The sequence below is a fragment of the Podarcis muralis genome, chromosome 7 (assembly GCF_964188315.1).
Source record: "Podarcis muralis chromosome 7, rPodMur119.hap1.1, whole genome shotgun sequence".
In the NCBI taxonomy this organism is placed as follows: Eukaryota; Metazoa; Chordata; class Lepidosauria; order Squamata; family Lacertidae; genus Podarcis; species Podarcis muralis.
In genome coordinates, this window is record NC_135661.1 from 91,385,177 (window position 1) to 91,409,882 (window position 24,706).

Below are 24,706 nucleotides of genomic sequence, written 5' to 3' on the forward strand. Positions count from 1 at the left end.
AGATGGCACCCGGGGAGCACCCCCCGCCCCCTTCCTCTGCCACTGCCCCCTCCCAGGTAAAGGGACCCCTGACCATTAGGTCAGTCGTGACCAACTCTGGGGTTGCGGCGCTCATCTCGCTTTACTGGCCGAGGGAGCCGGCGTACAGCTTCCGGGTCATGTGGCCAGCAGGACTAAGCTGCTTCTGGAGAACCAGAGTAGCGCACGGAACGCCGTTTACCTTTCCGCTGGAGTGGTACCTATTTATCTACTTGCACTTTGAGGTGCTTTCGAACTGCTAGGTTGGCAGGAGCAGGGACCGAGCAACGGGAGCTCACCCCATTGCGGGGATTTGAACCGCCAACCTTTTGATCGGCAAGCCCAAGGCTCAGTGGTTTAGACCAGAGCACCACCCGCATCCCTGCCCCCTCCCAACCTTTACATAAATTCTGGTAACGCCCCAAACCTTTCCCAGCTCTGCAATATCCCTCATGAGGTAAGGCAACCAGAACCGCACATAATATTCTTCCAAATGCAGCTGCACCATAGATTCCTGTAGCGGCTTGAGGTGCCAGCGCTCTGATCTCACCCGGCAGCCGGTGTGGCAGGAGAATAAGGAAGGTCATCTCTGGCAAGGTGACTCTGCTTATCAGCTCTCCTTAGCAGAGGAAGCCGCTCTCTCGCCCTGACACTTGATATATGGCCTCAGCAGCGTGGATCCGGCCCCCCACTGCGCATGAGTGATGCCTCAGCAGTTCCACTGCAATAACCCTCCCGGGCACTTTGCAAGTTGCCTGCGAAGAATTCGCTCCAGGCTCCAGGCTGGCACATTTTCCTTGACTAGAAAACTCTGCTAGCGAGAAACCTCTCCAGCTCCCTGCCTGCCCCTTCGCCGCAGAATCATAGAAATGTGCAGTTGGAAGCGGCCCCAAGGGCAGGGCCGGCCCGTCTCATTTCACCGCCTGAGGCAAGACAGGACGGTGCTGCCCTGAGCCGCCGCTGAAACCTCGCTTGCTGGGGGGAGGGTGCAGCAGCGGCAGCTGCTTCCGGGATCCAGCAATAGCCTTGTGAGATCTCATGGGGTTTTCCAAGGCTCCCACGAGATCTTGCTGGAGCCCGGAAGTCCATGGCAGTGCCCCATGGATTCTGCCGCCTGAGGCATGGACCTGCCCAAGAGTCATCTAGTCCAACACCCTGCAAGGCTGGAATCACAGCTAAAGAATCACGTCAATGGAGAGTTGGGGGGCACCAAGGATCATACCACTGGTCAGTCTCTAGCCATCCCACCCACTTGGACCACTTGGCAGCTGGCAGGGCCACACAGAAGGCAGCTCTAGGAAAGGGTCTCCCACCAGCCTTTTCAGTCTTGCTCAGGTGAAAGACACACACTCTCTCACTCCCCCAGCAAGTCCCCAACTGGCCCTCTGCCTCCCCTTAGTATCACAGAACTGTTGAGCTGTAAGGGACCCAAGGGCCATCTAGTCCAACCTCCTACAACGCAGGAATCTCAGCTAAAGCCTCCATGACAGATGGCCATCCCACCTCTGCTAAGAAACCTCCAAGGAAGGTGCCACCTTCCGATCCACTGTCAAACAGCTCCTGCCCTCAGAAAGTTCTTCCTGACGTTCAGCTGGAATCTCCTTTCTTGTCACTTGGAGCCATGGGTTCGAGTCCTACCCTCCGGAGCAGGAGAAAACCACTCTGTTCCCTCTTCCAGCCTTTGAGATGTTTGAAGATGGCTATCACGTCTCAAGTCTCCTCCAGGCTAAACCTGCCCAGCTCCTTTGAGCATCGATTCCGGACCCCTGGCCCTGGTTCCGTGGAGTGTGGGCTGCTCCCCACATCAAGGGCTGGCGGTGTGTGTGTGTGGTTCCTCGTTGCGAGGAGGAGAGGCCCAGTTGTTGATTGCCACAAAGCGATGCCATTAAGTGGGTCAGGCTTGTGCGATGGAGGAGGGAGGGGCAGCGAATGCCGCACGAGCAAAGCTTTGCAGGGATGGTAATGAGCTATTTACAAAGCAAGGCCATCTCTGCAGTGAGCAGCGCAGCTCTGAGCCGGTCCACCTCCCAAGGGCTCCTGGGCTCGGCTTGGCTGGTGGTTTCCCACAAGGGGCATCCGGTTGGCCTCAGGGGGAACACGGTGCTCCAAAAACCAGATTCTTCTTGTGGTCTTGTATGGGCCTATGGCCGTAATAAATATTATCTTATCTTATCTTGTGGTCTTACGGAGCCTCCAGGATTAGGCCAGCCACTTGTCCTGCAAAACACAGGATTGACCTGTATTTTAATGTGAAATCCTACATCCTGTATTGATACAGTTTTGTCCTGTATTTCAGGTCCTCTCTCTCTCTCTCTCTCCTCAGATAGGGATCATTTCCAAATGCATGTGTTTGAAAGCATATGTGGAAATTCATTGTTATGGAAAAATCTAGGTGTGGGGCTGCTCAGTCCCCCAGCTCCTTGGGCAGAGTCCGCGGGTCCCTACGGAAGAAAGAAGGAGTCCAGCCAACCGGAGCAAATAGCTGTAGACCAAAGTTTATTGCGCAACAGGTTCAAAGGGGAATTTTGAACCCTGAGGATGGGGGGACCAGGACTTCTAAACGTTTCTATCTTATCTCAGTATACAGTTCATTAAGCATCATCACTACATCATTGCTACATCAGAAAAGGGGAGGGTTATACATGATCACTGCAGATGGTGACAGCAGTCACGAAATTAAAAGACGCCTGCTTCTTGGGAGAAAAGCAATGACAAACCTAGACAGCATCTTAAAAAGCAGAGACATCACCTTGCCAACAAAGGTCCGTATAGTTAAAGCTCTGGTTTTCCCAGTAGTGATGTATGGAAGTGAGAGCTGGACCATCAAGAAGGCTGATCGCCGAAGAATGGATGCTTTTCAATTCTGGTGCTGGAGGAGACTCTTGAGAGTCCCATGGACTGCAAGGAGATCCAACCTCTCCATTCTGAAGGAAATCAGCCCTGAGTGCTCACTGGAAGGACGGATCCTGAAGCTGAGGCTCCAAGACTTTGGCCACCTCAGGAGAAGAGAAGACTCCCTGGAAAAGACCCTGATGTTGGGAAAGATGGAGGGCACTAGGAAAAGGAGACGATGGAGAACGAGATGGTTAGACGGTGTTCTCGAAGCTACAAACATGAGTCTGACCAAACTGCGGAAGGCAGTGGAAGACAGGAGGGCCTGGCGTGCTCTGGTCCAGGGGGTCACAAAGAGGCGGACACCACTAAACAACTAAACAACAACAACAACATAATACATGATTAACATAGGAGGGATGTGTTGGGGCAGCAGGCAAATACAGGATATGTGTTGGGAACTACGGTACGGTACGTTCTAAGCACCTACTACAAAGAGACAATAGAACTTTGGTTTGCATAGTTTGTCACCTGGGCAAGTCCAGAGGAGTGCCTTTGCCCAGCGATTGACACCTATGAGTACTTTCCTGTGAGCAGGTGACCTCCTGCTTGAGGGATTGTGGCGGGGACCTAGTGGCTTCCAGGTCCTTGGCCAATGAAGCAAATTGGTGGTGGAATGAAGGGAAGTGGCAAAGGAGTTGCTTTTATATGATTTTTAAAGCTAGGTAACTTCCCTGAGCTGTCAAGTCGAAAGGATACATTTATGCATAATATTTGTAACATTTAACAACTTTAAAGATGTGCACCCCCCCCTGTAATTTCCGTAACATCATGCATTTAAGTTCTGGGTAGCCCAGCACAGTCAGATTTGCAAATTTGTGTGTGTGTCTGTGTGTGACAAATTCCAGAGGGGCCGTCCTGTGAGGCTGCAATAGAGTGCAATGGATTGCTTGGAAGTCACTTCCGCACCAGATGGAGAGAAAAAATTGACCCCCCAACTGCCTCGCCCCGCCCTGCCCTGTATTCCTGTATTTTGCCAGAACAAAGGCGGCAACCGTCCTCCAGGCCCAGGAGCAGTCTATCTGCATTTCGAGGTCCAAGGGGGCATTTGGCCAGTGTGAGGCCAGGAGGCTGGACCAGAAGGGCTCTCCAAGGCTGATCCAGCAGGCCTGGCTCTTCTGATATAATAATAATAATAATAATAATAATAATAATAATAATAATAATAATAATTATTATTATTATTATTATTATTATTATTATTATTATTTATACCCCGCCCATCTGGCTGGGTTTCCCCAGCCACTCTGGGTGGCTTCCTACAGAACAGTAAAATACAATAACCTATTAAACATTATTCCAGTTACAGATAGGTAGCCGTGTTAGTCTGCCATAGTCAAAACAAAAAAAATTCCTTCCAGTAGCACCTTAAAGACCAACTAAGTTAGTTCTTGGTATGAGCTTTCGTGTGCATGCACACTTCTTCAGACTTCTTCTTCAGTGTATCTGAAGAAGTGTGCATGCACACGAAAGCTCATACCAAGAACTAACTTAGTTGGTCTTTAAGGTGCTACTGGAAGGAATTTTTTTTGTTTTGACTATTAAACATTAAAAGCTTCCCTGAACTGGGCTGCCTTCAGATGTCTTCTAAGAATTTGGTAGTTATTTTTCTCTTTGACATTTGGTGGGAGGGCGTTCCACAGGGTGGGTGCCACCACCGAGAAGGCGCTCTGCCTGGTTCCTTGTAACCTCACTTCTCGCAGGGAGGGAACCACTAGAAGGCCCTTAGAGCTGGACCTGAGCGTCCAGGCTGAACGATGGGGGTGGAGACGCTCCTGAGGGTCTGACATTGTGTCCCGAGAGAGTCTGAGAGAGGCACTTTCCCCCCCGAGGGCCAGGAGCAAGTGGTCAGCCCTGCAGCCAAGGCGGGGGGGGCTGGAGTGTTTGTGCCACTGATATTTCTCAAAGTTAAGAGCTCATTAATTCCAGGCCTCGAACGTAAGCACAAACACCAAGCCGGTACATATTTAATGTTTTATTCCGGCCCTGTAATTAAATTAAATGAAAGCAATTTCCCATCAACTCAGGTTACCCAAAGAGAGGGGGTTGGAATTAAAATGTGGGCCTGCATTCTCAGCTGCATCAGCAGAGCAATTATAGGGAGAAATTAAAACCCCTTTAGTGAAATAATGAAATGTTGCTTTGTATCAAAAGTGTCCAAGATTTCATTTTGAGCTCTGACAGGTTATTACAGATTCGAGGGCCGGACGGAAAGCATATTTTAATTGCAGGCTCATTTGCATTTGAAGCAGCACCTGATCTCAGCTGCGCCAGGGTCTTCCCCGCCTCCTCCCACCCTTTCTGAGCAGCCCTGGGGGGGGCAGTGCTGGGACTGGGGGGGGGGGGGCAGGACAAGGGGGCAGGCACAGGGAGGGGCTTTCACCAGACTGGAAGGGAGGGACATCCTTGCAGGAAGGATTTGTCAGGGGTGGAGCCTTGATATCCCCCAGGTATCAGCTCCCTGGGAATGGTCACGGGAGCAGGGTGGCATTTATTGTGGCACACCGTATGTTGGCATGTGATATCCATGCAGAGCAAAAAGTGGCGCGGAAACTCAATCAGATCCTGCTCCCACCAGCTCCACGTGATTCACAAGGATATCGGAAGAGCCTGCAGCCCACCTGCGCCAGACTCCTCTTCCCCCAGTGGCCAAGCAGAGGACTCAAAGGGAAACCTGCAGCCAGGATCCAAGCACAAGAGCAAGACTTTCCCCTCTGGTGGCTTCCAGGAACTGCAGCTCAGAAGCATCTCTGCCTCCAGCCATCCTGGTGGTATAAGAATTCGAAGGTCCCAAATATAAAATAACATTCATAAATGTAAAAGGCAAACACGTAAGTATATAAACCCCGTGTCTGAAATAGTACAGGAGAGCAATCCTGAAGCCGTTTTGACTCTCCCAAATGGACCTCAATATATTTCTCTGCAAGGAGGGAGGCAAACGGGGAAAGCCTTCCCTCTGTCTTTTTGCTCACAAATCCTGTCTGAAGGGGTATCTGTGTATGAACAGGATACCTTGCCAAGGCCTAAAACTGCCAACGTTGTGACGAAATGCTACGGGGAAGGCGAAACCTGCCAATGCAGGAGAAATTCCTTCCTGGTTCAGAATACACCAACCACCTTACAACCGCAGCAGTGCCAGCTGAACTGGAATGCAAAATAATAGCCTGTAAGGAAAAGAATCATTAATTTGAAGACCACTGACCTAGGATGTCTTGAGAGTCCCATGGACTGCAAGAAGATCCAACCAATCCATTCTGAAGGAAATCAGCCCTGAGTGCTCACTGGAAGGACAGATCCTGAAGCTGAGGCTCCAAGACTTTGGCCACCTCAGGAGAAGAGAAGAGTCCCTGGAAAAGACCCTGATGTTGGGAAAGATGAGAGGGCACAAGGAGAAGGGGACGACAGAGGATGAGATGGTTGGACAGTGTTCTCGAAGCTACAAACATGAGTCTGACCAAACTGCAGGAGGCAGTGGAAGACAGGAATGCCTGGCATGCTCTGGTCCAGGGGGTCACAAAGAGTTGGACACGACTAAATGACTAAACAACAACAACGACCTAGGATGAAATTATGGATGCAAGAAATTATTCATTTGAGGGAGGGTGGGTGGATGATCCTGGAAGGAAGAACAGCAAAGAGGCTTGAGCAACAGAGTCATCCTCCGTCCATTGTCCTCCCTGGCCAAGCTCAGGTCAAAGGCCGGTCCAAGCAGGTGGGTGGCACCCGCCCAGGTGGGTGCCGCAAGCCTCGCCCACCTGTGGGGAAGGGAGGGCAGATATTGTGTATGAATAGGGTGAGCCTGTGACCTGGACTCAGGAAATAAACTATTAACCATCACAAAAGAATGGCCAAGCTGCCCAGTGACCATTATCCGGTATCATGGCAAACAGGGTTTCTGCTGTGGACCACCCCTTCAGTGATGTATGTATGATGTTTTGCGGGGTGGTCTTGAGCTACGGGGGGGGGAGGGGGGTTTCAAATGTCTATATAAGGGCAGGCACACCATTGTTCTGGGTTCCTCCTCCCTCCTGCGTGTGGTGAGGGAGGACCTTGTTGCAACAGTTTAATAAAGATCAGGCTTACTAGCTGCTTTGCTTCTCAATATTCTCTGGTTGGCCTCTGTTATTTCTTTCAACTCTGCACACTTTCTGTCCTGAGAACCTCCCAGCATTCAGCCTCCTTTTCGCCCCTGGGTTCTGCTGAGAGGGAGGGAAACTTTTCTCTCTCTCTGCTTTCTCAAGGCCAGGCTAGTTTCTCTAGTTCTAAGAAACTAATTTTATGCAGCCCAGCTTCCTGAGCCTCCTCTCTCAGCTGGATTCCAAAAACCAACAGCTTGTTTTTCTCTCTTCCTCCTTGAGCTCCAGCCAGGGAGGGGGAAGGAAGACATGCCCCCTCTGGGCTCACCCTTTGCAGAATAAGTCCCTTCTGCTGCATGGAGTCCCTTCAGAAGAGACTCTGGATATCAAGGTCCTCGTTGCCCCAAGATCACATTTGCAAAGGAGATGCTTAAGAGACGGGGGGGGGGGGGGGTATTGACTTAACAAAATAAAATGCTTTCACTGGATCCAAGCTAACAAAATGAATTTCCATGGGGACAAACGTACGGTTCTGCACTTAGGCAGGAAGAACCAGATGCACAATTATAGGATGGGGGCACCTGGCTTCCTGGTTTTCCCAGTAGTGATGTATGGAAATGAGAGCTGGACCATCAAGAAGGCTGATTGCCAAAGAATTGATGCTTTTGAATTCTGGTGCTGGAGGAGACTCTTGAGAGTCCCATGGACTGCAAGAAGATCAAACCTCTCCATTCTGAAGGAAATCAGCCCTGAGTGCTCACTGGAAGGACAGATCCTGAAGCTGAGGCTCCAAGACTTTGGCCACCTCATGAGAAGAGAAGACTCCCTGGAAAAGACCCTGATGTTGGGAAAGATGGAGGGCACAAGGAGAAGGGGACGACAGAGGACGAGATGGTGGGACAGTGTTCTCGAAGCTACCAGCATGAGTTTGAGCAAACTGCGGGAGGCAGTGGAAGACAGGAGGGCCTGGCGTACTCCGGTCCAGGGGGTCATGAAGAGGCAGAAACGACTAAACAAAAACAACCTGGCTTCCTAGCAGTGCATGTGTTATAAGAATTTTAAGGTCATATAAAAAAAAATGTTCATATCTTTATATTCCATATGAATATAAAGATATATATATTCCATATGTCTGAAACCCCACAGAAAAGGTCCTGAACAAATTGACCTCAAATATTTCTCTGCAAGGTCAAAGTGGGAAACCTCCCCATTGTCTCTTTCCTCACAAATCCTGTCTGAAGGGCACATTCAAGATATGAATAGGGTGTGAGCCTGTAACCTGGCTCACGAACTAAGAATTTATCATTACAAAAGACTGGCCAGGCTCCCCAGGCAATCCAATCAAGTAAGCATTAATAGGTAACCTGCCAGACAGGAGATAAACAACAACACTCAGATTTCTGTTGTAGACTGCCTTTTCTGTGATGTAGGTATGATGTATCTGGGGGGTGGTCTTGGGTTACACCCCTTCTGTGATGTATGTATGATGTTTGTGGGGTTGGTCTTGAGCTCCAGGGCAAGAAATTTAAATGTCTATATAAGGGCAGGCACACCTGGGTTCTGGGTCCTCCTCCTTTCCTGCGTGTGAAGGCGGCACCCTGTTGCAACAGTTCAATAAAGATCAGGCTTAAGAGCTGCTTTGCTTCTCAATCTTCTCTGGTTGGCCTCTGTTATTTTTCTCCGACTGATGGAGAACCTGCAAAGGACTCTACAAGGGCACTTGTGTCCCCCCCGTAAGGGAATAAGGGCAGATTTCCATTTATTACAGAATCAAATAGACTGCCTCTGGAGCTGGAGGCTCCCTCTTCCGTCCATCGCTCCCACCGCCCCCCATTGCAGGGGGTTGGCCTAGATGTTTCTTGGGGGGGGGGGGAGATCTCTCACAACCTGAATGTTCTGTAATTCTGCAGCTCCCTGTCTCTTCCATGGCCCTGTAATGCTAAAATTAACACGTTTCTGATTCGCAGTTTCCTGCAGAAAGGCTCCCTTGTGGGGAAGAAGGGAAGGCTTGATTTAAAGTAGCTAAGCTGCTTTTTATTTGGGGTGCGGGTGGAGAGGACGCATTTTCCAGGCCCCCCCCCCCACTTCCTGGGCCACCACCTCCTGCCTTGCCAGTAGCTCTTTGGCAAGGTGCCTCAGACGGGACCAAAAACGTGCTGAGTAAAAGCTCAAGAGGAACAAATAAGTAAATGGTGTGCTATATTTTTGTTTTATTGATCCGGCTCCCGAGGAGACGCTGGAGGCCCAATAAGCAGCGGGAGAAGATCAAGGAGGTGGGGAGGAAGCCGGGAGGCTCTGAAGATGTGCCAGAAGGAGAACCTACGGGAGGGGTCCTAAATGGCCCAGTGGGGAAGATGGGAACCTCTGAGAGCCAGAGACAGCAGCCGGGAGGATTCATAGGAACACCAGAAGCGCCTGGCTGCTGGATCCGGCCAAAGGGAGCCCATCTAGCTCAGCATCCTGTTCCCAGTGGCCAGACACCCCAAAGAACCCAGGAACCCAGATAGACTGCCTCTGGACCTGGAGGTTCCACCAGAACATAAAGAGGCCTGTTGCCCAGCGGGGAAGCAGTCAGGAAGATAAGGGAGGGCCACCCGTGTCACCAGCCCAGCCCCTTCCCTACCACTCCATGGGGCACCTACTCTTTGGGGTGGGGGCAGCGGCTTCCCATGCCCAGGGGCAGCCATTCCCCCCCCCCTGGAGAGCCTCACGAGCCCCAGGCACTGGCTGGCCCTGGGTGCAAAAGCATGTTTGTTGGGGAAACCGTCCTGCCCTTCCTTATGGAAAGCTCAGCTCAGCGAACGACAACCTCAAAAGAGCATTCAGGCATTTAGGACAGCGGAGGCGAAAAAATTAGGATGGCAGAAGCAGGAGGGAACCACTGTTGCAGGAATTTATGTATAGGTGGGGGGGGGGTGTTGCCCCTCCAGCAGATATCATGCACACGCAGCCCACTACCAAAACCAGCACAATCACTTTTGTGACTTTTGTGATTTGTCCCCACAAAACACTTCATCACAGTTTCTTCCTATCTATTCCAAAGGCCTTTGCTGCAACGATACCAAATGTAGGAATTCACTGATAAATGTATCTATGTACTGGCTCACAGGGAAACTTCAGAAATTCCTATAGACAGGTGAGCTCAGCTCCTCAGCAGCCCCTCTGCCTGAGTGATACTTCTTGGCATCCTGATACCTGAGTGCCAGACAGGTAGCCATTCCAGAAATAACAAACCCAGATGAAGACAAAAGGGTGGGATGAACTTGGCTGGGAAACAGGGAAATGTAAAGATCTCTTTTGTTCCACTTGATGGGTGTTTGGTGGAGGGCAAGGGGAACCATGGGGCAGGGTCCAGGATGCTCAGATTACTGCCACCAGACCTCCCCTTTCATGATGTAACCATGATGTACAAGTGATGTAGTTTGGGGGGGGGGTGTAACGTGGGGATTAGCAGCTAATAAAAGTTTGGGGCTCTTTTGTTCAGGGCTTCCATATTGTTCCACCTTGTGGCAGGTGGGAGTCCTGTCGTGACAGTCTTCAATCAAGACCAAGCCGACTGGCTGCTGTTTTGCTCTGGTGTTCCTGGCTGGGGTCCTTGGTTTTTTGTCCAAGGGAGCCCTCAGATTTCTCCGTTAACACAACTTGGGGCGACCTCTGAGCCCCCCCTCCAGCCCCCTCCTTGCCTGAATCTGCACCCCAAGGCGGTTCGAAGAGTTTGCTAATAAGCAGCTAATCCAGGTCAGATGCTGATGGTGCTGATTTCGTCCCTGCAAAGGAGCCTGGATGGGGCTTCTGAGCCAAGCAGGGTCTCCGGAGGATCAGGATTGAGACCGGGCTTCCTAATTTGTTTGTTAATGACACGGAGGGCTGAGCAATGAGGTGGCCAAGTTTGCTGAGGAAAGCAGAAAAGAGGAAGGAGGGAGCTCCAGAAAGGCATTTCCCACCAGGGGGGAAGGGGCAGGGGCAGGGAAATGGCAAATGGAACTCAGCGCGGAAAGCGATGCACACCAGAGAGAGAGGAAGGAAGAGTCTGGATTTAACACACATGCATTTGGGGGTCTGGACTGGCTGGGAGCAAGGCCTGCAGGTCATAGCAGAGAGTTCATGGGCCCCGTCTGCAACATCTGTGGGAAAGCCCAGTTCCATGCTAGGGAGGGAATTGAAAATAAAACTGCTGATGTCCTAATGCCCTGTTATGTGACTCCATTTGGAATAACCGTGTCCAGTTCTGGTTGCCTCCCCTCAAAAAGGATATTGCAGAGCTGGGAAAGGTCCAGAAAGGGGCAGTGGGGTGTCAGGGGCAGGCTGAAGGAAGAGGAGCCAGCTGGGGAACCCCCCCCCCACGGAATCCCAAATGGAGGAAGGCTCAGAGCCAGGGGGTTGGTGGTGGGACGCTGAGGAAAGGTCAGAGGGAGAAGACTAGGAGGAGGGACCAAAGGGGCAGCAGGGCTTAGTGAGCAGGAGGAGTCTGTGTCAGGGTGCGGTTCAGACTCCGAGGCTGAAGCAGAGGAGGGGGATCAAGAGAATGCTGAAGAATCCAGGGGGGTCTCCCTCTCCGCCTGCGACAAGCTCCCACCCCCTCTGGTCTCCAAGAACGTGCAGGATAATGAGGAGAGCAGAACAGAGGCCAGAGGTGTGCAGGTGCAGTTTGAGGCTGCTTGGGAAACATCCGGAAGGGGAGGGGCCTTGAATAGTCAACTTCACCGGCATCAAAGATTTGCTTCCTTTCTTGCTGACCTGCATCCGGCTCAGGGGTGGAGAGTCCTCCCCTCCCTTTGGTAACTTCACAGATAAGAATTAACGAGCAGTTGATATATTTATAGTCCTTTTATTACAGCATCATGCTGCAAGCACAAATGCGCAGCTCTCTGAAAGGAGGGCAGTTGGCTACTCTAAACCTTCCTTCCGACTTCTGTGGCATTTTAGGCGCCAACGGGAAGTTCCTCCCTCCCTCTGAATCCTTTGCTCTCTGATACGTTGGGACTTCCGAGTCCGTGGTGAAGGGGGGGTCCCCCCACACTCTCAAGTGACGTCTCAACTAGCTGCCCCCTCCCTTCCGGCTTCCTTGTCATTATCTCGTAACTGGGCAACTCCTCCCTAATCTGTTCAGCTTCTGTCTCTCTGCTTCTGAACACGCTGTGGGCGGGGGGGGGGGGAGGCAACACTTCTCCATCGGAGAGAAACTGGTCTGCCCCAGAAGGCGCCCCCCACTCCTCGTCTTCAGACCACCCCCTGACACTCCAGCCCTGTCAAGGCGCGGCTCCCCTAGGAAGAATGGTTGCAGCCTTTGGGACTTCTTAGTTTAGCAGAAAGGTGAGGAAGAGGCAGCATGAAGAAAGTAGAGAGAGAAAAGGTTTTCTCCCTCTCGCATAACGCTCTGCTCCTTTTGCGGAGGGCCTGATCCGTGAATAGCAGCTGACGGGACTCCCCAAGTGTGGAGACTGCAGCTCTTGGCTGTGGCGGAGCTAGGCGCTCCAGCACCCAGAGCGGCACACATGCTGTGCACCCAGGGGAGGGGTGATCTGCCCATGATCCTCCCCAGGAGCCGATCTTGGCACGGGTGGGGTGCCAAATGTCCCCCCCCTTCAGGCTGAAGGGGGGGACATTCAGCATGCCCCCCCCCCGTGACTCCCAAGCCTACAGCGAGCTGGGGTAAGGGCGAGAGCCTCAGCAGCTACTTCGCCATTTGCCGCTGGGCTTGGGGGGAGCGTGGGTGGGGTGGGCCACACGAAATGTCACCCCCCTTCAGGATGACACCCGGTGTGAGCCGCACCCCCATTGCTACGCCCCTGGCTCTTGGGTTTGCAGGCTTCCCAATGGGGGAATCTGGTTCAGTGGCGGAGCAAGCCAATTGGGAGCCTGGGGCGGTGTGCGTGCCCTGTGCCCAGAGGCGGGGCCAGCTCCCCACGGGGGTGGGCTGAGCCAGGGCAGGATGCTCCGTGGGGCCTCTGGAGTCTGCCTGCCTCCTCCCACTCAGATGAAGGGGAGGCGGTAGGGGCACCGTCTGGGCAGTGCGGAGCCTGCAGAGGCCCAGGCCACCACGTCTGTCCCAGGAGAGATGCGTGGCTCGGGCGCTATGCAGGCCCCACGGTGAGTGCAGCCCAGCAATTTGTCACCCCCCCAGTGGTGACACCCGGGGCGCCCCACCCCCACCACACACCCCTCCCTCCCCCCTGATCTGGTTGGCCTCTGAGATCAGCATGCTGGACTGGACAGGCCAGTTCCAGCTTCAGGGGTCTCCTTACGGTCCCCGCCCCCCCACTCTGCTGTTGTTGCATTCAGGGCTGTTTCCGTTCCACCTCTGCCAGCGCTGTGAAGCCGGCACTTCCTCAATAGAGCTCCATCCAGCCTTTCCGTTTAAAAATATCCACAGCAGCTTAACCGTGAGAAGACAACATCCAAACAAAGCAGAGCAGCGGAGGCTGAAACACACAAAATCCATCAGCAGAGGAAGCAGCAGCAGGAGCTGCAGCATGAAAAGGCACCCCCCCCCCCAATTGAGATGCCCCCAGAGGGCAGGGAGCTGAAGGAGCTGAAGGATGCTCATTTGGGGCCGGAAGAGTGACCTGGATTAGCCTTTGCCATCTGCGACACAGCAAGGAAACAGGAGAGGGGCTCTTGGGCTGGGGGGGCTGGGGGCCGCCCAGAGGTCTTGGGGCTTCAGGCTCCCTTCAGGTCCAGGCGCGGGGGGGGGGGGGCAATGGCCAGGGAGGAAGATGGGAGCTGGGATCCAGCAACCTCTGAAGGACCACAGAGGCTCCCCATCTCCAGTCTAAGAAACTGAAGCACTGGGCTGTTGGCCATCATCTCTGTGATGCTCAGGATTAGGGATGCCCCCCCTCCCTGTGACCTGAGGGCAGGAGGGAAGTTCTCCTGCACAGCAGCCAGCAGGGACAGGCCTGGGAGGACTTTGCACAGCAAACCTCCCCTCAGTGCTCTCTCCTTCCTTGGAGGTTTCTTAGCAAAGGTTGGAGGGCCACCTGCCATGGCTGCTTTAGCTGAGATTCCTGCATGTGTGGATTAAATGAAGACTAGGACCTGGGAGAGAGCCGGGTTCAAATCCTTACTTGGCCCTGAAGCTGCCACACCTGAAATACTCTGTCCAGTTCTGGGCACCACAATTTAAGAAGGATGTTGACAAGCTGGAAGGTGAGCAGAGGAGGGCGGCTGAGATGATCAAGGGTCTCACAACTGGAGTGAGTCTGCCTGGTCAATAGAGGCCCAATATGATCTCTCAAGGGTCAGGATGGAGCCCAGCCCCCCCCCTCTCTCTGCTGCCCTAGGGAGGCCAGAGGGATGCTCGGTCAGAGCGCAATCTTCTTCTTCCACCTGCAGAATTGATCCCATCCTTCACACCAGAGGAGGAAGGAGGCCCCCGGTCTGGCGGTGGCGGCGGCGGCAATTTGGCTAAAGTGGGCAGATCCATCACGGAAAGTGGCAGCAACCGGCCAGCCATCAGGAGAAGAAATCAATGAGGAAATGGAGATTAAACACACACTGGCCTCCTCTGCCCAGCACAGACCCATTCATAAAGGCAGAGCTGAGTAGCAATCATCACCGCAGGAGTTGCTGGAGAAGGGGGAGGGTTGGTTTTTTTGCTGTGACTGATGGCCATGGCTTTGGGGGCTCCCAGTAGGCCTCTTTGGCCACCCACCCCCTTTGCCCCTCCCCTGCCTCTTCCTCAGCCCCTCCTCCCCTGCCAAGTCTTTCTCTCAGGACCAGCTCATCATCAGCACCTTTCCCTCTCCACCTGCCATAAGGACCTAAGAGGACATCCAGTCTGTTGTTGTTTAGCCGTTTAGTCGTGTCCGCCTCTTCGTGACCCCCTGGACCAGAGCACGCCAGGCCCTCCTGTCTACCACTGCCTCCCACAGTTTGGTCAAACTCATGCTGGTCGCCTCGAGAACACTGTCCCACCATCTCGTCCTCTGTCGTCCTCTTCTCCTTGTGCCCTCCATCTTTCCCAACACCAGGGTCTTTTCCAGGGAGTCTTCTCTTCTCAGGAGGTGGCCAAAGTCTTGGAGCCTCAGCTTCAGGATCTGTCCTTCCAGTGAGCACTCAGGGCTGATGTCCTTCAGAATGAATAGGTTGGATCTTCTTCTCTCAAGAGTCTCCTCCAGCACCATAAAATGCCACTGGCAACCTAGGAATCCAGGTACAGTGGTCCCTTGGTTCTCAAACGCCTTGGTTCTCAAACAACTTAGAACCCAAACACTGCAAACCCAGTCTTCCGGTTTGCAAACTTTTCCCCGAACGTGCTCTGTTTTGAGTGTTACGCTCAGGTCTGTCTGTTTTTGCTATTTATTTTGAATATTTTGCGTTTTCGCAGCTCTTTTTTTGTTTTGTTTTGTTTTGTTTTTCTGACTGTGTGGAACCCAGTTCAGCTACTGATTGATTGATTTTGTGACTGCAGTACATTGTTTGTTGCTTTCATTTTATGGATCAATGCTCTCATTAGATAGTCAAATTCATGTTAAATTGCTGTTTCAGGGGTTGTTTTTAAAAGTCTGGAATGGATTAATCCGTTTTGCATTACTCTCCCTGGAAAAGCAGGCCTTGGTTTTGGAACGCTTTGGCTTTAGAATGGACATCTGGAACGGATTATGTTTGAGAACCAAGGTACCACTGTAGACTGTCTCTGGGCCTGGAGGTTCCACAGGAGCATCAGAAGGTGCTGCTGCAACAGGCCAGGGGGGGCCCCATGAAACCCAGGCTCCTCTTCTCAATAGTGCCAACCAGATGCCCATCGGGGGAAACCCTCAGGATCCAAGCACAAGATCCCTCTCCCCTCCTGTGGTTTCCAGAAGCTGGTATTAGGAAGCATCTCTGACTGTGGAGGGTTCCGAGAGATCCTTCGCAGCCCTGTGATTCTTGATTCAGGGGCCCTGGAGAAAAGGAGGACCTGCTGAAAAAGGGTGAGAGCATTTTCCTTTGTTAAGTCAATAGCCCCCCCCCCTCCCCAGGGCTCTTAAGCATCTCCTTTGCAAATGTGATCTTGGGGCAACGAGGACCTCAATATCCAGAGTCTCTTCTGAAGGGGCTCCATGCAGCAGAAGGGACTTATTCTGCAAAGGGTGAGCCCAGAGGGGGCAAGTCTTCCTTCCCCCTCCCTGGCTGGAGCTCAAGGAGGAAGAGAGAAAAACAAGCTGCTGGTTTTTGGAATCCAGCTGAGAGAGGAGGCTCAGGAAGCTGGGCTGCATAAAATTAGTTTCTTAGAACTAGATGCTGCCTGGCCTTGAGAAAAGTTTCCCTCCCTCTCAGCAGAACTCAGGGGCGAAAAGGAGGCTGAATGCGGGGAGGTTCTCAGGGCAGATGGAAGAAAGTGTGCAGAGTTGAAGTATGGAACTCCCTGCCACAAGGTCCTCTGGGATCAGCTGGCAGGATTAAGGTTTGATGAGGCCCTAAGCTCCTGAAGGTAATGGGGCCCTTGATATGTCCAGCTGTCCTTTGTTAACAACAAATTGCTGTTGTTTTTTGTGTTGAATATATGCTAGATGGTAATTGATGGTAATTGGTTTTCCCAGTAGTGATGTATGTAAGTGAGAGCTGGACCATCAAGAAGGCTGATGGCCGAAGAATGGACGGTTTTGAATTCTGGTGCTGGATGAGACTCTTGAGAGTCCCATGGACTGCAAGAAGATCAAAGCTATCCATTCTGAAGGAAATCAGCCCTGAGTGCTCACTGGAAGGACAGATCATGAAGCTGAGGCTCCAAGACTTTGGCCACCTCATGAGAAGAGAAGACTCCCTGGAAAAGACCCTGATGTTGGGAAAGATGGAGGGCACAAGGAGAAGGGGACGACAGAGGACGAGGTGGTGGGACAGTGTTCTCGAAGCTACCAGCATGAGTTTGACCAAACTGCGGGAGGCAGTGGAAGACAGGAGTGCCTGGCGTGCTCTGGTCCAGGGGGTCACGAAGAGTCGGACATGACTAAACGACTAAACAACAACAACAACAAATGATAAATACTTAGTTCCTGGGCCAGGTCACAGGCTCACCCTATTCATACACAGACAAACCCTTAAGACAGGATTTGTGAAGGAAAAGACAATGGGGAGGTTTCCCACTTTGACCTTGCAGAGAAAACATTTGCTCAGTTTAGGAATCAAAATGGTTCCAGGTTGGCCTTCCTGTGCTGATCTATGTACATGCTTGGTACATTTATTATATATCTAAGACCTTAAAATTCTTATCACACACGCAAGTTGGTGGAACGTCACCTGGGACTCCTGAGCCCATGGCCTCCCATTGGTTAAGGCTGGAGACCCCAGACATTCCCCCTCCAGCTGGCAAGAGGCTGTCCTTTAAGACCCCCAGCTGCCCAGGATGGTTGGGTCTGGCCTGGAGGGGGCAGTCCCTGACGGCTCTGCTTTACCCCCCCCCCCGGGTCCTGAGGTGGTTCCTCATCCTCCCAGGCCCCCTTCTCTCCCGCCCCAAAGGGGCTTGTGCCCCCACCACCTGTGGCAAAGGAGATCCAGAGCATGTTGCGCTCGCAGGCAAATTGGTAGAATAATGAGAAAACAATTAAGTTTAATAAAACTGAACAAGTGCTCCCCCCCCCCCGCAGGAAAGCCCTGGGCATGAAATATGCAGCAGCCAGAGCAAACGCAGGGGTGGCCCAGAGTCACAGAATCGTAGAGTTGAACCGGGGGGGGGGTCCCCAAGAGTCATCTAGTCCAACCCCCTGGGGTGCAGGGATCACAACTAAAGCAAAGCTCTCCTTCGAAACCTCCAGGCCTTCCAGTCTTCCTGGTTTCAGGGAGAGGGCAGAGCCAAGGATGTGCCAAGGCCAGGCTGCAGCCCATGCCAATCATCATCATCATCATAATTTTTATTTATACCCCGCCCTCCCCAGCCAAGACCAGGCTTAGGGCAGCTAACAACCGATACAAAAACAAATTGATTGAAATACAACTTAAGAAACAAGATTAAAATACAACTTTAAAACATTAAAATGCCCCCCTGCCACATTGGGGGGGGGGCGTTTTCTTTATTCCAAGAGGTGGGGGGGCGGTATCACTTGCAGCCACTCCCTCCCTCCCTCTTCTCCTTTTGAGAACAGAAGATGGAGAAATGACTGAAGGGAGAGAGGGAGAGACAATCACGCGGCACTCCACCACCCCCCCCATCTGGGGCGGGGGGACACCCCACCCATCCTAGGTGAAGAGCGCAGCAAGAGTGGGATGTGACTCAGATTGCCATGGCAACGGGGACCAAAGCACCAACAAGGTTGGAGGAGCCTTTCAGCATCTTTCTCATCCCATGAAATTCATTTTCTCTGGTCAAGGCCAGATTCCAGCAGCTGGAAATGTCAGTGCTAAGTGGGAGGTTGTTGGGGGGGGGAGAGAGATGCCCAGGATGAAGACCCCCCTGGGAATGCCCTGGTTGGGGGGGATTCCAGATGTGGCCACCAGCCCTCCCTGCAGAGTCCCCTTTGGCCAAGGTGAGAGGGCTGGCTTTCTTCACATGCTTGTGGGTTGGCAGCTGCAACACACCCCTTCTCAGGACCCCCACCCCAAAGAAGGAGGCCTGTGGGGCAGGAGCTGAGCAGCTGCAGCCATAACCCAGTTGCTGCCCATGAATTTGTCTCATCTTCTTTTAAAGCCGCCCTGTGGGAGGGAGTTCCACAGTTTAACTCTGCGGAGCACGAAGAGCACTTGGACCTCTGACCAACAACAAGAGGACACCATCACCTGTGAGCAAGTGGAACAGTTGCCAAGAGAACACCTGGGCTTCAGGGTCAAGGACCACCTGCACCAATATAGGATGGGGAACACCTGGCTTACTGGCAGGACATTTTAAAAGGATCTTGGGGTCTTGGTGGACCACAAGCTTCACACGAGTCAACAGTGTGAGGCAGCAGCAAAAAAAGCTAATGCTATTCTAGGCTGCGTCCACAGAAGTCTAGTGTCCAGATCAAGGGAAGTCATAAAGGTAAAGGGACCCCTGACCGTTCGGTCCAGCCGTGACCAACTCTGGGGTTCATCTCGCTTTATTGGCCGAGGGAGCCAGCGTACAGCTTCCGGGTCATGTGGCCAGCATGACTAAGCCACTTATGGTGAACCAGAGCAGTGCATGGAAACGGCGTTTACCTTCCTGCCAGAGCGGTACCTATTTATCTATTTGCACTTTGACGTGGTTTCGAACTGCTAGGTGGGCAGGAGCAGGGACCGAGCAACGGGAGCTCACCCCGTAATGGGGATTCGAACTGCCGACCTTCTGATCAGCAGGTCCTAGGCTCTGTGGTTTAACCTACAGCACCACCCGCATCCCAAAGGAAGTCATATAAAGGTAAAGGTAAAGGTACCCCTGCCCGTACGGGCCAGTCTTGACAGACTCTGGGGTTGTGCACCCATCTCACTTAAGAGGCCAGGGGCCAGCGCTGTCCGGAGACACTTCCGGGTCACATGGCCAGCGTGACAAAGCTGCATCTGGCGAGCCAGAGCCGCACACGGAAACGCCGTTTACCTTCCCGCTGGTAAGCGGTCCCTATTTATCTACTTGCACCAAGGAAGTCATAGTTCCACTCTATTCTGCCTTAAGTCAAACCACACCTGGAATACTGCGTCCAGTTCTGGGCGCCACAATTTAAGGAGGATGTTGACAAGCTGGAGCACATGCAGAGGAAGGGTCAATGAGGAAAAGCTGAAGGAGCTGGGAATGTTTAGCCTGGTAAAGAGGAGACTGAGAGGAGATATGAGAGCCACCTTCAAATATCTGAAGGGCTGTCCCATGGAAGATGGAACTAGCTTGTTTTCTCCTGCTCTGGAGAGTAGGATTCGAACCTGTTGCAGGAAACCACCCCCCCCCATCATTCAACTCCACACACACACACACACACACACACACACACACACACACGACATACATGATGCCTCATTCAACTCCACACACACACACACACACACACACACACACACACACACACACACAACATACATGACGCTTCTGTTATAAATTCATAGAAAATCAACCATACATCGGATCTGCACCGTTCCACTTTTATTTTACTCCACAAAGGAAGGACTACAGAATGGGGAAGGTTTGATACTGGTCAGCCATAATCTCTTGAGGGTACCAACAAGTTGGTCTAGGACCAACCTTGATGGTCCTAGACACAAGACCATCACACTCACAAAGGACCTGCATGTGGAAGTGGATTCAGAGGGACTGAAACAAGGGACAGTGATCAGCTCTTTCCTCTGGGGGCAGGAAACAGTGAACTCCCCTTTGTCCTCTGGAAAGTACTCATGGGGAGGGGGAAAGGAGGAATCGGCCAGGTGACAAGACACTCAGGTTACCACCACAACTCCTCCCTCAACCCCTCCTCTTTGTGATGTGTCAATGTTGTAGTCATGATGTACCGGTAGTTATGATGTAATCTTGGGGGTGTAACATGCGGATTAGTAGCTAATAAAAGTTGGGGTCTTCTTTTGCTCAGGGCTTCCATCTTGTTCCTGTCATGACAGTCTTCAATCAAGACCAAGCCTACTGGCTGCTGTTTTGCTCCGGCATTCCTGGCTGGTGTCCTTGTTTTTTCTCCCAGGGAGCCCTCAGATTTCTCTGTTAGCGGAACCCATGGCTCCAAAGAAGGGAGGTTCCAACTAAACATCAGGAAGAACTTTCTGACAGCAGGAGCTGCTTAAGAGTGGAACAGTCTCCCTCCTTCCTTGGAGGCTGGATTATGGCCACCTTCCCTGGATGCTTCCTCTGCCCTCCCTCTCTATGGGTCCAGGAGCCTCCAGGAATTGCTCTAGGGCAGGGGTAGGCAACCTAAGGCCCGGGGGCCGGATGCGGCCCAATCGCCTTCTCAATCCGGCCCCCGGACGGTCCGGTAATCAGCGTGTTTTTACATGAGTTGAATGTGTCTTTTTATTTAAAACGCATCTCTGGGTTATTTGTGGGGCATAGGAATTCATTCATTCCCCCCCCAAAAAAAAATATAGTCTGGCCCCCCACAAGGTCTGAGGGACGGTGGACTGGCCCCCGGCTGGAAAAGCTGGCTGACCCCAGATCTAGGGGATAATGGCCATAAAGGAAACCCCCCCTCCAGCTTCCACCACCAACCCCCTTCTCAGCCCACCCCCATGAGAAGGTGGAAGAGCCAATCTGGCCCTGACGCAGGGGGTGGGAGGAATATTTTCTGTTTTGCAAGTTGATTGGTAATTATGAAGGGATCGCAATCCCACATACATATCAGGCAAGCTTTGCTGTTTCAAAGTTTTGACCCTGCTTAGGAAATGACAGCAAAATAAACATGCTAAATTAGATCTCTTTTTCCTCCCCAGCAGATGAGATTATTATTCTCCTGATGCTAATTACCCTCGTTTGGTATTGGAAGAGTTTCCAATCATTCAGAATATCCCAGGAAGCCTCCATTGCTGCGTGCTAGATCAACCAAGAGGCATCGTTCTGGTCTGGCTTCATGACTAACCCTCTGGACTCTGCTGTGGGAGCTGAGATCCCTGCATTGCAGGGGGTTGGACTAGATGACCCTCAGGGTCCCCCCCCAACTCTGCACTTCTATGATTCTAACTCCCACGCGTCCAAAAAAAAAAAAAGGTATGCAAGCAGGCACAGGAAGGCCACAGCTCTCCCTGAACCTTTCTGACCCCCACATCTCCTTGCCCCCCCTTCTGTCTTGGGCAGGAAGGAGGTGTTAACGGAGAAATCTGAGGGCTCCCTTGGAGGACCCCAGCCAGGAATACCAGAGCAAAAACAGCAGCCAGTCGGCTTGGTCTTGATTGAAGACTGTCGCTACAGGACTCCCACCTGCCACAAGGTGGAACAAGATGGAAACCCTGAGCAAAAGAGAACCCTGAATTTTATTAGCTGCTAATACCCCAAGCTACACCCCCAAGACTACATCATAACTACATCATGACTACATCATTGACACATCACAAAGAGGAGGGGCTGAGGGAGGAGTTGTGGTGGTAACCTGAGGGTCTTGTCACCTGGCGGGTTCCTCCTTTCCCCCTCCCCATGATTACATTCCTGAGGTCAAAGGGTCACTGTCCTTTGTTTCAGTCCGTACTGAATCCACTTCCATATGCAGCTCCTTTGTGAGTGGAATGATCTTCTGTCTCGGACAGGGGTGTCAAACTCAAATTTATCAGGGGCCGCATCAGCAGTTTGGTCACCCTCAAAGGGCCGGTTGTATCTGTAGGACTTTACATGAATGCGTGTAGAATGGCCGGCGCTGCTAGAGGGCAGACGTTCTCTGGCTTGTAGACTGCCGTGCATGCGCTGAAGAGGCGGCTTTCTTGTGTCCAAAAAAAAAAAAAGAAAGCAAGAATAAAATGTGAAGGCTGGCAGCTGGCGGCGGCTACACGGGCCACATAACGAGGTCTGGCGGGCCGGATTCGGCCCGCGGGCCTTGTGTTTGACACCCGTGGTCTAGGACCATCAAGGTTGGCATGCCAACTGGATAGGGCTCGCTGCGGACGTGTTGGCTGTCTTCTGTCAAGTCCCACCCCCCTTTGATAGTCCTTCCTTCATGGTGTAAAATAAAAGTGGAACGGTACAGATCCGATGTATGGCTGATTTTCCATGAATTTATAACAGAAGAGTTGCGTATGTTGTGTGTGTGTTGTGTTTGTACAAACTGAATGATTGGGGGGTTCCTGCAATGGTTGGGACCCCCCAGGGCAAGGAGCCCCACTTCAGATGGGTTAGGCTCCCCCACTTTCTCTTTTGCCCACCCCAAGGAGCAGGAGGAGGAGGGAGAAGCCAGCTGCCCAGGAGGAAAAGGAGGAGAGTCAGGATCCAGCCCATGTCTCAAACAGGGCCCTCCTCACCCTGCCACCCACCCCCCACCCCTGGCCAAAGCTCCAGTAAACTGTGGAGAGATTCAACCTCCATGAGAGAGAGAGCAGGAAGACGTCCTATACATATATAAATCTATATATACACACGCACAAACTCTTTATTGATCTAATAATGCCTGCCAGAAAGGTTTAGCTTTGGCTTGGCTCTTCTGCTGCTGCTTTTAGTGACTCTCCTCCACTCTCTTTCAAGGTCCTGAGAAATAAACTTCAAAAAGTTCCGGGATGCTTTTGCAACCTCCCAGGCTCCCGTTTCGCTTCCTCCTTCTGTGTCATAGAATCAGAGAACTTTAGAGTTGGAAGGGGGGCTCTAGGGGTCATCTAGTCCAACCCCCTGTGAGGTGTTAGGATAGATATTTCCGTTCCACCTTAAAAGGGAGCAGGCTTTGTGAGTCACCGAGTCTGCGTATTTCCTGTTCACAGGATGTTTATGCTTTCGTTTCTCTCTGTGCCTGAGACATCGAAGCAGGCAGTCATGTTTTTTTTCTTTGTTCTGACCAACGCTGAATAAACTTGTAAATATGCTCTCCTGAGTGCATTACCAGGAATAATCCAATCAGGACAAGCCAGACTGGATTGCTTAACTAAAGAGATTTGAACCAATCTACCAACTAGCTCCCTACAATATACAGGGGAATGTCACCCTGTTGCTGACACGCAAGCGTGAGTGGCCCCCGGGGGAAGAGGATGCTAGGCTAGATGGGCCATTGGCAAGATCTAGCAGGTTACTTACTATCTACGTTCAGAAAGCAAAATACCCGGATGTGCCTCTCTGGTAACGGCAGAGCCGACATGAGCCGACAGGATGGGGGCCGCCAAGAAGACGAAAAAGTCCCCCGAGTCCATAAACTCTAGACTTCAGCTGGTTATGAAAAGTGGTAAATATGTATTGGGATACAAGCAGACTCTGAAAGTGATCCGACAGGGCAAAGCCGAGTTGGTCATCCTAGCCAACAACTGCCCAGCTCTAAGGAAATCAGAAACTGAATATTATGGTATGTTGGCCAAAACTGGTGTGCACCACTACAATACTGAATTGGGTACAGCTTGTGGAAAGTACTACAGAGTGTGTACACTTGACCCAGGTGATTCTGACATCAGTAGAATTATGCCAGAGCAAAACAGTGAGAAGTAGATCTTGCTGAGCTTTACATTTTGTGTAATAAACTGGTTACAAATCTGAAAAAAAGAGAAAAAAGAAAGCAAAATACCCCCGGAGCAGCGGGGAAATGTCCCAGGCTTATTTTACTCCCACAAAATCCAAGTGAGAAGTCAGGTTGCGCTTGGGGTCTCCTCCCTCTGTGATGCATCCGGAGAACAACACGCCTTTTAGCTGGGGGGGGGGCCTCCCCAGTTGGTGGCACCGCCAGTTGCCACCTTCCCACCACACCCACCAGGCCCCTCGGGTGACCTTCGACAGGGAAGGCGCGCCCATAGCCCACCCCCTCCAGCAGCAGGGAGGGAGGGGGTTTCAGGAGCTGGTACATCTTCTAAGTCAATAAATAAAGATAATCCTTAAATGCCCATTTAGCTCCACTTCCCGGCAGAACCTCAATTGAATTTAAAATAAGCCTCCGGCGAGCAAATGCGCCGCTTGACAAGGACCTTCAGGGATGCTCCGAGAGTCGCCTAACCCCGTTGGCAAATGCGCCCAGATTTGCAAATCGTGCAGAAAGCGAGCCTTTTATCCAGCGCCATCTGCTCAGAGCGGCATCGCGGAAGACACAGCCTGCCTCCCGGAGATAGGAGGGGGGAGCGGGAAACATGGAGAAGGGGCTTCGGAGATTCTTCTCCACCTCCCCACACCCTCCCAGCTCCTCCTCCTCCTCCTCTGGGCAAGCAGAGAGGAGAATGCAATACTCTAAAGGAGGGAAGAACACGAGCAGAACCAA

General features: G+C 52.1%; 1 pseudogene; it reads left to right on the plus strand.

Moving 5' to 3' along the window:
• Nucleotides 1-23,579: 23,579 nt before the first annotated feature.
• Nucleotides 23,580-23,949, plus strand: LOC114603005 (large ribosomal subunit protein eL30 pseudogene; annotated as a pseudogene).
• The last annotated feature ends 757 nt before the right edge of the window (nt 23,950-24,706 follow it).